This window comes from Mus pahari, chromosome 8, assembly GCF_900095145.1.
Source record: "Mus pahari chromosome 8, PAHARI_EIJ_v1.1, whole genome shotgun sequence".
NCBI classification, from domain to species: Eukaryota; Metazoa; Chordata; class Mammalia; order Rodentia; family Muridae; genus Mus; species Mus pahari.
Genome location: NC_034597.1, coordinates 63,489,717 through 63,502,683, shown reverse-complemented (window position 1 = coordinate 63,502,683; position 12,967 = coordinate 63,489,717). Strand labels below are relative to the sequence as shown.

General features: G+C 41.7%; 1 pseudogene; it reads left to right on the top strand.

The window, feature by feature from the left end:
- Nucleotides 1-1,839: 1,839 nt before the first annotated feature.
- LOC110325115 lies at nt 1,840-2,353 on the top strand (annotated as a pseudogene).
- The last annotated feature ends 10,614 nt before the right edge of the window (nt 2,354-12,967 follow it).

Genomic DNA, 12,967 nt, shown 5'->3' with positions numbered 1-12,967 from the left:
CCTGTACGTTTTATTGCCGTAGAGCAGTGGGGACTTTTTAAACTTGAGTGACAAAGAAGGAGGTTTGAGGGCTGACAAGGCTCCCCAAAGCTTTGTTGCTCTCAGGGTAACTGAAAATTGATTTTAATTTTTCCTCTAAAATTTAAGATACAGAAACATTTTCAATTTTAAGCTGAGAAGTCATTGTTCATGGGGCGGGGGCGTGTAACTGAAATGTATTAAAATAAGTTGATCCTATTAATAACCAATTAGCCATGGAGGAGAGGTAGGGTATCCAAACCCACCTGTCACTGGGAAGTCATCTCTCAAACATTTATTTAGGGTCCAGTCCCAAACCTGGAGTGAGTGAGTGGATCCCATGAGTAAGAGGGCAAACTGGGGGAGGCAACGGCAGGGTACTGGCACTGTACACAGAACCAGTCAAAAGGCTTAACTCAGCCACTAAGAAATGAAACGCGAGGTAGCCTCTTGACTTGAGGTTTTTCGAGTTCTGCATGCTTAACGCTACGAGCAAATCCTCAGGTTATTTTCCTGTGAAGTCTGTAGAATCACAGGATCGTCCCTGTGAGGCACATTTCAGTGAAGCTTAAGGGGGAGCTGAGGATGACTGTGACACAGTAAATGCACCCAACTACCACACTGCTTGCTCTTCATGTGATACAGAGGCCCCGAGTCTGCCTCCCTTCCCTTCTTCCAGCTTTATTTTTGAAAGCACTAAAAACCAATACTGAAAATAATAGGTTCACTTCCATTTTTCTTTTGTTATTTTGGGTCTGACCCTCTTCAACAACAATAAAAAAAACAAACCGTATTCAACATATATAACACATAAAAAGAAACCACGGGGAATCTGCAGAACTAGATTTGACTTCTCAAAGTTTATTTCTTTTGATAAGAAACCGTGTTTTCGTGGAGGGAGGGAACTTTATAGCAGGAAGCTGAGATTTCAAGTTTTATTCCAGTTGTGTTTTTATTAGGAACAGTATTATTTTTTCTTTGCAGAATATAAAATACCAAATTTCATATTTCAATTTCTGTAAAGGCCCCAAGATCCAAATCCAACATTGAATGTGTGTACTTGACCCTGTATCCCATTAGCATTAACAGTGTGGCTTATACATAGAGATGAGGGAACACATAGCCACCCACCACCAGCATGAATAATACATGCTTCTGAGAGCCTTGGAGCAACGTGCTGCAGAACTCACTTCTTTAATATGTTGAGCACATCTAAACTGTAATAAATAATAAAAACGAGATTGGTCCCTGAGGTGTCTCTATACAATTTGGAATCTTAGACCATTGCTATAGATTCTATCTGTGTAGAATAAAACCCAAATGTTCAAAATGGAAAAATAGATGTGTTATACCTATAAACATACAGATGCTCATAATTATTTATACTTATAAACTTATGAGCTTTTGATATAAGCTCATGTACCATAGAAGAAGCGGTAGCTAGTAGAAAATGGTAGGTTACATAAAATCTTAATATGGTGTGTTTGACTAGATGAGCCTCATCAAAGAATATTTATTTATGTTGACTAGTGCCAAAAAGCTTATTTTATGTTCTAAGCAGATTTTAGATAAATGATGCCAATCACAGGGCATCCTTGTGACATTATCAGACTCCAACCGAAGCTTCCCACAGTTTACTTCTTCGAATGGTCATTCTCTAGGGCATCTCCTCTTCTCTGAGATTCTCTAAAACTGAAGATCAAAATCTAATTAACACCCAAAGCCACCAGACTCAGAATGCAGTCCATTAAAATGTCCTGAGTCCAGTAGCCCTTCATGATAAAAGTCCTGAAGAGGAACTGAAGGCATCATGTTGTAGAGATGGAGACTCCAGTGACCCACACCATCAGAAACTTCTACCTGGAGACCAGAGGAGAGTAGGAAACCAGCAAGATGAAGCCATCTACACAGCTCTCAGGCTCCCTTCTCCCTGCAACTTCCTAAGCAAGCAGCTGAGACACCATCCAGAAATCAAAGAAGTTGCTAGAAGAGATAACAAGTTGTTGTCATTACTAAACAATGTATATGTGTCAGTCCTAAAGATCTGGCATCTTCCTTGCAAGTAAAAGATATTGAACCAAAACAAGAACTAAAAGAATTCAGATTGGCGATATGACATCACTTTGATATGAATATTATGGGTGTTCCCAAAGGCAAATTATTATAGAAGCATTGACCCTTCTCAATAACCATAAATTTTCTCAAGAAAGACAGACAGCTGGGGAATACTACAAAAGAATTCTATTGAGAACTAAAATATGTAAATTCCCTTCTCAACTATTTAGTTACTTTTAATGTCAAAATCTTCCCTTTTGAAGACAAGAAAGTAATATGAAAATGAAGAAAACCACAAAACAACTTATGTATACTTACAATCTCTGTGTTCTTTTAAGATACATATTAGTGTGTGTGTGTGTGTGTGTGTGTGTGTGTGTGTATTTTGAAGTCCTAAAGAGACTAGGGACACGAGAGATGTACCACAACATAATAAAGGTGATTTACAGCAAGCCCACAGCCAGCATTGACCTAAACAGAGAGAAAAATCGAAACAATTCCACTAAAATCAGAAAAAAGACAAAGATGTCCATTCTCTCCATACCTGTTAAACACAGTACTTGAAGTCTTAGCTAGAGCAATAAGAAAGCTGAAGTAAAAGACATACAAAGAGGTCGAAGAGAAGACGGTGTCTTTATTTGCAGATTATACAACTTCATACATAACAGAGCCTAAAAATTCCACCAAGAAACCTCTACAGTTGATAAACACTTTCAACAAAGTAGCAAAATAAAAGTCAACACAAGTCGTTAGCACTCCTGTAGACAAATGCCAGACAGATTGGGAAAGAAGTCAGGGGAACAACACCTTTCACAATAGCCTCAAAGCATAAGATATCTTGGGGGAAACTAACCAAGCGAAAGGCATAATAAAAACTTTACAACATTGAACAAAAGAATTGAAGAAAACATTAGAAGAAGGAAATACCTCTCATGCTCAAAGAATGGTGGCATTAATATTGTACAATGGCCAACCTATCAAAACAATCTCCAGATTCAATGCAACCTTCATCAAAATTCTGACATAATTCTTCACAAAAATTGAAAGGACAACTTTCAGTTTCATATGAAAACACACATTCTCTCACACACATACACAGAGAGAGGGGGGAGAGAGAGGAGAGAGGAGAGAGAGAGAGAGAGAGAGAGAGAGAGAGAGAGAGAGAGAGAGAGAACAGGATAACTAAACTTGCTAAACCAATTTTGAACACTAAAAGAACTTCTGGATGTATCACCATCCCTGATTTTTCAAGATGCACTACAGAGCTACAGTGATAACCACAGCTGGGTAGTGCTATTAAGATAGACATGTTGGTCAATAGAATTGAAGACCCAGACATAATTGCACATACCTATGGAAATCTGAGTTTTGACAAAGAAGCCAAAAATACACAACAGAGAAAGAAAGCCTCATTCAATAAATGACGCTGGCCAAGTTGGATTGCTCTATGTAAAAGAGAGCGAATAGATCCATACTTATCATCCTGCATAAAACACAACTTGAAATGGATGAAGGACCCCAACATAAGACCAGATTTCCTGACTCTGGTAGAAAAGAAACTTGGGAACAGGCTAGAATTTATTGGTACAGGAAAGGACTTTTTGAACAGGACTCTGATAGCACAGACACTTAGAACAATTGCTACATGGGATCTCATGAAGCTGAAAAGCTTCTGTATGGCAAAGGATATCATCTATCATCACTTGGGCCATGTGGCAGCCTATAGAACAGGAAAAGATCTTTACCACATATACATCTGAGCAAGCAGTGCTTCTCAACCTTTCTAAGGCTGCGACCCATGTTGTAGTGACCCCAACCATAAAATTATGTTCACTGTTACTTCATAACTGCAATTTTGCCCACAGCTACTGACCCTTTTAGAAATGAATATACTGGAAATTCTTCGGTGATGTTTTATTGCTTACTGAATAAAAGGTTCCTTAGTATAGACCACTATAGTGCATCAATGAATGCAACAAAAACTTGGCCACATTAATTCTCTTAAACCTTGTACTGTCTACCTGCTAGTAGTTCTTGCTTTCATCAGTATTCCTCAGATCATCCTTACCTTTACTCCTGTGTTCAAACCAGTTGAAGCATGAAATGACCAGTGTCATTTACCATAAGAGATGACATTCAGGAATTGCTGCAGAAACTTCCTAAACTCCAGTGGTTTCTTGATGAATTCAGGATGGAACAGAAAACTCTTTAGAAGTTCATGGGTTCACCTCACCTATGGTGGAGCCAACTTTGTCTCTGGTTTCTTGGAAATGCCCCATTTACCTTCCAAGCATAGATAGCCTGGAACACTGTAGACTCATATACAAAGAATGATCACAAAACAATAATACCAACTGACATAAATGGCACATAAAACCAAAAAACATATAAGCACACATGTTCATATACATTTAGTTCCTATGGAAACTCAAGGCTACTCAGGTAAAACATAGACCAAAATTACAGATGTATAGTATGGTTATAAAGCATATCGGGTAAGTGATAGTTGCAGACTGTTATAAATCAGTCGTTTGTTCATTTAATGAATGTAAGGTGGTCACATTGCACAAAGTAAGAAAAAGGTAAAATACTTGGCCTCCAAGAGTTCCAGGTTAATGAGTGGAGAGATACTCAAATGAACAATTAATGATAATACACGGACTACAGAGTACCAGGAACAAGGTGTAATGCCTCCACAATCTTTCTATTTTCTAAAACCAAGACCATTTTATGTTTTCAGCCTCATATTGTTTTGTTTCTTTCCCAGAATCCAGAATCAACTTTAAGCCTACAGGTTCAACTTTTTTTTTTTTTTTTTTTTTTTTTTTTGCTATGGATTTAGTAGTTCTCTTGTGGTCAGTGTACCTGCCCTGAGCACATCAATTTCTATGTTCTAGCCACTGCCTGGGCATCCAGTTGTCTTCCTGGTCCTCTCTCCTTCCATCTTTATCTTTTACCCCCGATATTCTTGACCTCCTAATCACTCTTGAGCAACTGCTTCACCTTGGTATAAGTACTAAAGACCTGACATCGATGAAGATAAGGGATTGCGGTTTTGAAATATTTACTGGAATTCTCAGAAGGATTCCTGTGTTGAAGAAAAGGAAGGAGAAAGGGACACATGAGAAAGAAAGAAAGAAAGAAAGAAAGAAGAAAGAAAAGAAAGAAAGGAAGAAAGAGAGAGAGAAAGAGAGAGGGAAAGAAAGAAAGAAAGAAAGAAAGAAAGAAAGCAAGCAAGCAAGCAAGCAGGCTTGGCAACTAGCTCTAGATCATGAGGATGTGAGAAGTCATGAGAATGAAATGGAGAAAGATACCATGAAATAAGACCAAGACCAGACAAAAAGCATATATATATATATATATATATATATATATATATATATATATATATATATATATATATATATATATATTGCTCTGTGGCCCCGGCTACATATGTAACCGAGGATTGTCGTGTCTGGCCATGTGGGAAGGGATGTGCTTGGTGCTGTGGAGGCTTGATACACCAAAGAATGGGGATGCTCGAGGGGTAAGGTAGGAGTGGATGGGTGGGGGAGCACCCTCTTAGAGGCAAAGGGGGAGGGGGAGTTGAGTGGAGGAGATGTGGAGGGGGAAACAAGAATGGGACATTTGAAATATAAATAAATAAAAGACGTAATAACCCCCCCCAAATTTCAAAGTAAAAAAACAAAAACAAAAACAAAAAACTGTGTTTTTCTAAATCTATCTACATGAGCATAGAAATCTGCTTATTCTCAAATTCAAAGTAGACCAGTTATGTGAATTTTTAAATTAGAATAATATACCAACAACAATGATGTCTGTGATGTGTGTTCAAGAATAAGCAGGTTTGCCTCAGACCTGAGATAACTTCCAGCTAAGAAGGCAAGCTTTCATGCTGAATGGGTCTCTATCAACTGTCTCGATGATCCATAGGGTTCTAAGCACAGGGATGTTTGCTCCCACCACCGTTACAGACAAAAGGTTTGAAAGACACAGGAGAGCACGCCTTGCTGCTGGGTTGCTTCAGTCCACATGCAAATGGTGATACCAGGGGTTTTCTCAAGTTTCTACTCTCCCCTAGCTTTTGACGCAAGAATTTAGGGGGAGTTTTAGATGTCTTCTAGTCTGAGATCCTAGGATTGCATCCCTTCGGAGACCTTGATTAACTCTGTGCTCTCCAGCGAACCACTCAAAAGCTAAGTACTAAGCACTGCCCTAAACTGAGGGCTCTGCAACCAATAACATAGACAACAGTTCACTCCCTAAGGGAGAAGATGAATCAGGGAAGGGATGGAGTGTTGTGTGGAAGGATAAGAACGATGGAAGAGTACTGGGGAGTGTCAGTCATGTCACATCTGTCATGCCAGATAGAAGAATGACAGGCTTACAATGTCTGCTTCTGAGGGACACCGTGGAGTACAGTAAAGGGACGACCACAGTGACGTATAGGCTTTGTGACTGGCTTTTGTCCTGGCTCACATGGGAATTTACAGGAGACTGACCAGAGGAGAGGTGTGATCTGAATTACACTTTAATGGGATCATCTTGGCTGTATGATGAGAATAAACTCGGGGAAATGAAGGTAGAAATTGGGAATCCAGTTTGGAGGCTGAAGAGATGGTAGTGGCTGGTGCTAGGCCCTAGTCACTTCAGAGTTCACAGGAGAGGGGTGTGAAATGACCTGATTCTGCAGCTATTTTGAAGGTGAGACTACAATAATTTTAAAGAAATCAGATGTTGAATTTGAGAGTATGATTCTAATCCAAGCCTGAAGCTTGGAACCTGAGCAACAGGGAAATGTGGGATTGCTATTCTCTGGGTACAGAAGACTTTAGAAGGGTCAGGTTTGAGTAGAGCATCACTCCACATTGATCACAGATTGGACACAGTGTAGATGCCTATATAGTCTGCAGGTATGGAGAGAAGTCCAGGCAAGTATTGAAAATTCGATGTTAGTGTAAAATTAACATGGGATTCTGCATAGAAAAGAAAGCCAGGAGGACCAAGGAGCCATCTCTGGGTCAATGCAAGAGACTGTTAGAGAGAAGGGATTGGTCATGTGAATCAAATGCCAATCGTTGATCAGTATGGAAAACAAGGAGCATTCATGGTCCATTGAATACAGACATTGAACGACTTTTCTAACCTGGACAAGGAATCGTCCACAGAGGTGGGAAAACCCCTGCTCCCTGCCATTTCTTACTGGAAGTAATGAAAAGTGAGAATCAAGAATCAACTAATAAGAAACTCCCTTTGAGCGAGGTATTTTGTTGAGAACAGTAGAGGAGAACCAGGCAATGGTATCTGAAAGTGAAAAATGAGCTCAAGAAGGTCTGATGCTTGTTTATCTTAGGATGATAAGAGATGGAACAAAACACAACCTGGGTATGATAAAAGAGAAAGCAAGCTGGACTGGCTGACGTCAACTAGAAGCATGGTTGTGACTCACCTGTCTTGACTTATCCTTTTTCTAAATCATTTGTCATCTCTATTACAAAACTCAGTGAAACAGGCCAAATACTCCGTCCTTCAAAACATATTGACATCTCATTCTTCTATGTGATGAGATTTGGAGGTGGGGCATTAGGGATAGATGATTAGGGAAGAGCTAAGGCTGAGTAGAAGTGGTGTAATTGTAACAGAGCCTCCAAAGATAGACCTTACTCCCTGTACCATGTACAGACACAGCAAAACTTAGCCATACATGAACCAGGAAATAAACTCACATCAGGTACAAAGTATATAAGAACCAGAACTGTGGGCAGTAAGTGTCAGTTGGTATCTCTAAGAGGATACACATCTATAACCTCAAAACTTAGAATGCTTATGTAGGAAGAGTTGAGAGTGAGATTAGCTTAAACTACATAGTGAGACCCAGTCTCTAACAACAACAATAGAGTGGAAACAAATAAATAAGCATCTATTGTTTATAATTCATGCAGCTGGTGGTTATTTTGTCAAAGCAACACTCTATAGCTCTTCCTTCCTTCCTTCCTTCCTTCCTTCCTTCCTTCCTTCCTTCCTTCCTTCCTTCCTTCCTTCCTTCCTTCAATGGGTTGGCCTTTAGGATTTGTTTCACATTTGCTCTTCTGCCTGGTTCTCCACATAGAAAAGTGCTATGGCTCACCTAACCTAACACCTTCTCAGAGCTTTGCACTTGCCTTTGTAATCACTGACACATCATAGTTCTCTCAAAGGCCACAGGCCATTCAAACATAACCTTTTCCAAAATGAAGCCACTTTTCCTTCCAAGTGTGCTTCTATGGTGAAGGCGGCAGATATAGCACGGGGTTGAGTATCAGCCAAATTTGTAGGTTTAGATTTCTATTCTTGGGAAGCTATTATGTGGAAAATGGGAATCTATGATGTCTTTTGTCCTTGTTATATGACTTCTCAGGACACATAAAGAAACACCCATTCAACCCAGATATGTCACCAACAGCAAATGGAATAGACAAACAGATTGGTTGGTGAACCAATGAGTTTATTGAGGTTATTTAGTGGAGTGGTTGGTTACTCAAGGACTTAAGCAACATTAAGACAACAACAACAACACAAAACTTATTTCAACATGGGTGATAGCTGATAGAGGTTGTGTCCCTGGAACAACTTGTCCAATTTGTAGGCAGTTCTACCCAAGAGAGTCTTTCCCAGTAATTGCCTTCTTATTATTTAACTTTATGGCATGGAGGAGGTTGAGGTATCTTGGAACTTTATGAATTTTGTAAATTTTCTTAGCTTCCCAACTCTTCTGAGTAAGTGTACTGGCTGGTTTTGTGTGTCAACTTGACACAAGCTGGAGTTTTCACAGAAAGGAGCCTCCCTTGAGGAAAGGCCTCCATGAGATCCAGCTGTTAGGCATTTTCTCAATTAGTGATCAAGGGTGGGAGGGCCCATGGTGGGTGGTGCCATCCATGGGCTAGTAGTCTTGGGTTCTATAAGAAAGCAAGCTGAGCAAGCCAGGGGAAGCAAGCCAGTAAGTAACATCCCTCCATAGCCTCTGCATCAGCTCCTGCTTCCTGACCTGCTTGAGTTCCAGTCCTGACTTCCTTTGGTGATGAACAGCAACATGGAAGTGCAAGCTGAATAAACCCTTTCCTCCTCAACTTGCTTCTTGGTTGTGGTATTTGTGCAGGAATAGAAACCCTGACTAAGACAGTAAGTATCCCATCTTCCTCCAGAATGTTTCAGTCAGGGAGAAATAACTATACCATAGTCTTTATTAAGGACTGAACTTTATAAAGGCCAGAAAAAGCTAGATATGAAGAAGCCAATCAACAAGGTGTGGTGGGAGCTGTGATGGAATACTGTGAGGATAAATGAGCGATGGGAATGAAGTCATGGAGCATCTCTTAAGTGAAGTAACTAGAGATAATTCTCAGAGGTTATCCTGGTGCTTGCCTAAGAACAAGAATGACTGTGTACCTCAGGGCAAAGCCAGGAGAAGGGAAGGGACAAGGAAAGAGCCTTCCTCTGGATTAACAATGGGCACAGCAGAGGGGAGAGGAAGGGTTTACAGCTGTTCTGTTTCTAAGGACCCAGAGTCACAGTCTTATCCTGAAGCCAAGAGTTGAGTGATAGAGAACCCATTAGGGAAAAAGATTTGTATTCAGAAAACAAACATCAAGAAACAAAAGAACTGGTAGTCACAGGAGTGACAAATTAAGGCCAGACTGGGGATGGAGAGAATCCTAATAGGGTATTGCAAACATCAGGTCCAGCATTGGTGAAGCTGAACTAAAACATAAACCAGTAAGGAGAAGGAGAAATGAAGGAACTGAAGTTCCAACCTGATGGGCCTAAGGGATGTGGGCCTAGGGGATTGGAAAGCAAGGTTTCTGGAGTCCCCCCACCCCCAGCACCCAACCTGGTTCAGAGGCTCCCACAACTATTGAGAGGAGGGAATGACACAGTGGATATCTGGCCCATGGAAGAGGCTCAGCAAACATTCTATTCCCTGCTCTGCTCATTACTGGCACCCTCACCAGGCAGTAACTGTGGCCAGAAATGTGGGAGTAATTCTAGATCCTTCCACCCTTTGCCCTCATGCCCTGTGTTGCAGAGTTCCAGAGCTGCGTAAGAGAGGGATAACCAGGGAGGAAGGAAGCCTTCTGCACGGAGTGTGTGGTTTGCCTCTGGCCTGAATTTATGGTTTTGAAAGACTAGGCCAAGGGCACTGTGCTTCAAGATGCTCTGCAACCTGTACCCTTCCAGGCTTGTGTGGGAATGAGTGAAGGGTAAGACAAGCTGTACCTAAAACAGTGACTCCCCCTCGCCACCTCCTCCTCTTCCTCTTCTTCCTTTCCTCTTCTACCTTCTCTTCTCTTCCTCCTCCTCCTCCTCCTCCTCCTCCTTCTCTTCTTCTTTCTTCAGGTCTCAAAGAAACTCAGAACAAATGTCCACCTGAGATACCTATTTAACATATCAAAGGACACTGGCAGCCAGGCTTCAGAGTCCTGGGGGAAGGTACCCTAAACTTCTCCCCCCCCCCAGCTTCCCTTCCCTTCCCCCAGCTTCTTTTCCTATAAAACTATCTTATTTTGGCTATAGTCTTCTCTCAGTTCCCAGGTGCTGTCCCCCTCCCTGGCCCAGTCCAGTCTGCAGGCCATGTTCAGTCTGGACCCTTCCAGATGCCTCTGGCTGTTTTCCCCTAATATCTACAGGAAACCTTCTCATCCACACCTAGGATCAACAATGACCTCATTTCTTCATTCAAATTAACTAGAACCTAAACGGAGCTGAGGACAGTTTGGGGTCTTTTATGGAGTGGGAGGTGCATGTTGGCTTTGCTTTATGTGTGTGTGCTTGCCTACATTCAGGGTGTGCATGCACCCAGGTGTTCGTGCGTGCGTGCGTGGAAGTCAGAGGTCTATGTGGGCTGTGTTCCTTGAGGAACAATCTACTTTGGTTTTCTCTGACAGAGTCTCTCGATGGGACCTGAGGCTTGCCAATTCAGGTAGACTGCCTGGCGAACCAGCCCCAGGAATCATCTGTCTCTATGTCCCCAGTTCCAGGCTTGTAGGTGTACACCATCATGAGCTTCATACGTGTGTTCTGGGAGGCAAAGTCAGGTCTTCCTGTTTGCACTTTACCCATTGAACTATCTCCCCTGTTCCAAGTGTCTTATTTTTAGAAATAGTTAAGGCCAGGAAGAGGCAAAATGATGAGGACAGAATGCAGATTCACAGTTGACAAGGTTAAGAAGTGGGGGAGCCTCAGGGCGGACTCAGACGTTCTGAATCCATTGTGATTACTACGTTGCTGTGTTCCTTCAAATGGTGATGAGCTAACTGCACCAAAAGCATCGATCTAACAGTCCATAAGTTACAGCTCAGTAAAGATTGTTGTTGGTAGACAGAGGACCAAACAGAAATGCTCCTAAGTAGGTGATAAGCGCTCAATATGTTTTGGCTGAAAGACTGAACCATGGGTCCAGGTAAATTATGAGTCACCCAAGTCACGCCCACTTCTTCCTTGGTATTTGTTCTTCTAACTTTTTTTTAGGGGTGGGGTGTGTCATTGAGATAGACTTAGTATGTAGCTCAGGATGGCCTTGAACTCACAGCAATAGACCCCCCTCAGTCTCCTGAGTGCTACCACGCTTGGTAGTATTTGATTTTTAGTAAGAAATTCTTAATGCTGGAAAATGCCTTTAAGTCCCAAAGAAAAGTGTTCAACTTTGCGACAACCCAGAGGAGAATTCTAGACGAAAGGAAAGGCTGGCAGGAGAGCTGAGCGTGGAGGAGGACGCCTCACTTGCCTCTGAATTTACAAGCCACGGGACTTTTGGTCATCTTCATTCTCCCTTCTCACTCCCCTTTTAATTCCCAGTTCCAATGGTGCTCAACCTTCCTAATGCTATGACCCTTTAATACAGCTTGTTGTGACTCCAGCCACAAAATTATTTTTGTTGCTCCTTCATAACTGTAAGCTTGCTACTGTTATGAATCATAATGTAAACATCTGTGCTATCTGTCTTCTCTAAGGATCTCAAGTGACCCCTGTGAAAGGGTCATTCACTCCCAAAGGGGTTGTGACCCATAGGTTGAGAACCGCTGCCTTCCTCCTTTCTCCCCAACTCTTTCTTCTACTTCATCATCTCCTTCCTACTTTTCTGATTTTACATATTTTCTTTTCCTTCCCTGGATTCCAAGCATGAAAGAAAACACCCCATGCTTGTCTTTCTGTGTCTTCTGTGTTTATTTTGCCAAGCATATTGATTAAGGAGGACTGTGCTTTTAATAATTAATAATAATAATAATAATAATAATAATAATAATAACAACAATAAAGCCAGTTCCTTTGCCTTCCATTTACAGGCCTCTCTTAGATTGTAGTCCTGGCCCACCCTCTCCAGCTCTCAGAAGGAAGACTGGTGCATTGACCTGAGGGGAAAGTATACCTGCGTGAGTTCAGGGGACACAGTGAGAAAAGCACCTGGCCCCCAGGACGGGAACTGACGTCCTTAGGCTGACATCTTCCTGGAACACGCTGTAAGGATTCCCCCACGTGCTGGCTTGGACTGCCTTTCTTGCCTCGTGTCAATCTATTAGGTGTCAGAGAACTAAACATGACTTCACTCTGTCACTGGGGTCTGTCAACGCTCCAAGAACTACCCGCATGTCTTTGGAAGGGATAGTCTGGGTTGCTTCTCAAAAACTCTCCGTAGTCATACGGAAGAAAACCATCTCGATTTTCTTCGTAATCCAGCCCATCCCTCCCCACCAGACAGGGCAAAGTGCTTTTATAAGGCTTTCTAGAAACTTAATTTCTTTCTAAGCAACTCAAAACTTCAAATGTCAAAGCCTGATTCATCTTCTGTCATCCTGGGCGCATTTCATTCTCAGAGTGTGTGGAGGCCGGGAACTGAAGGATAGAAACGCCTGTTATC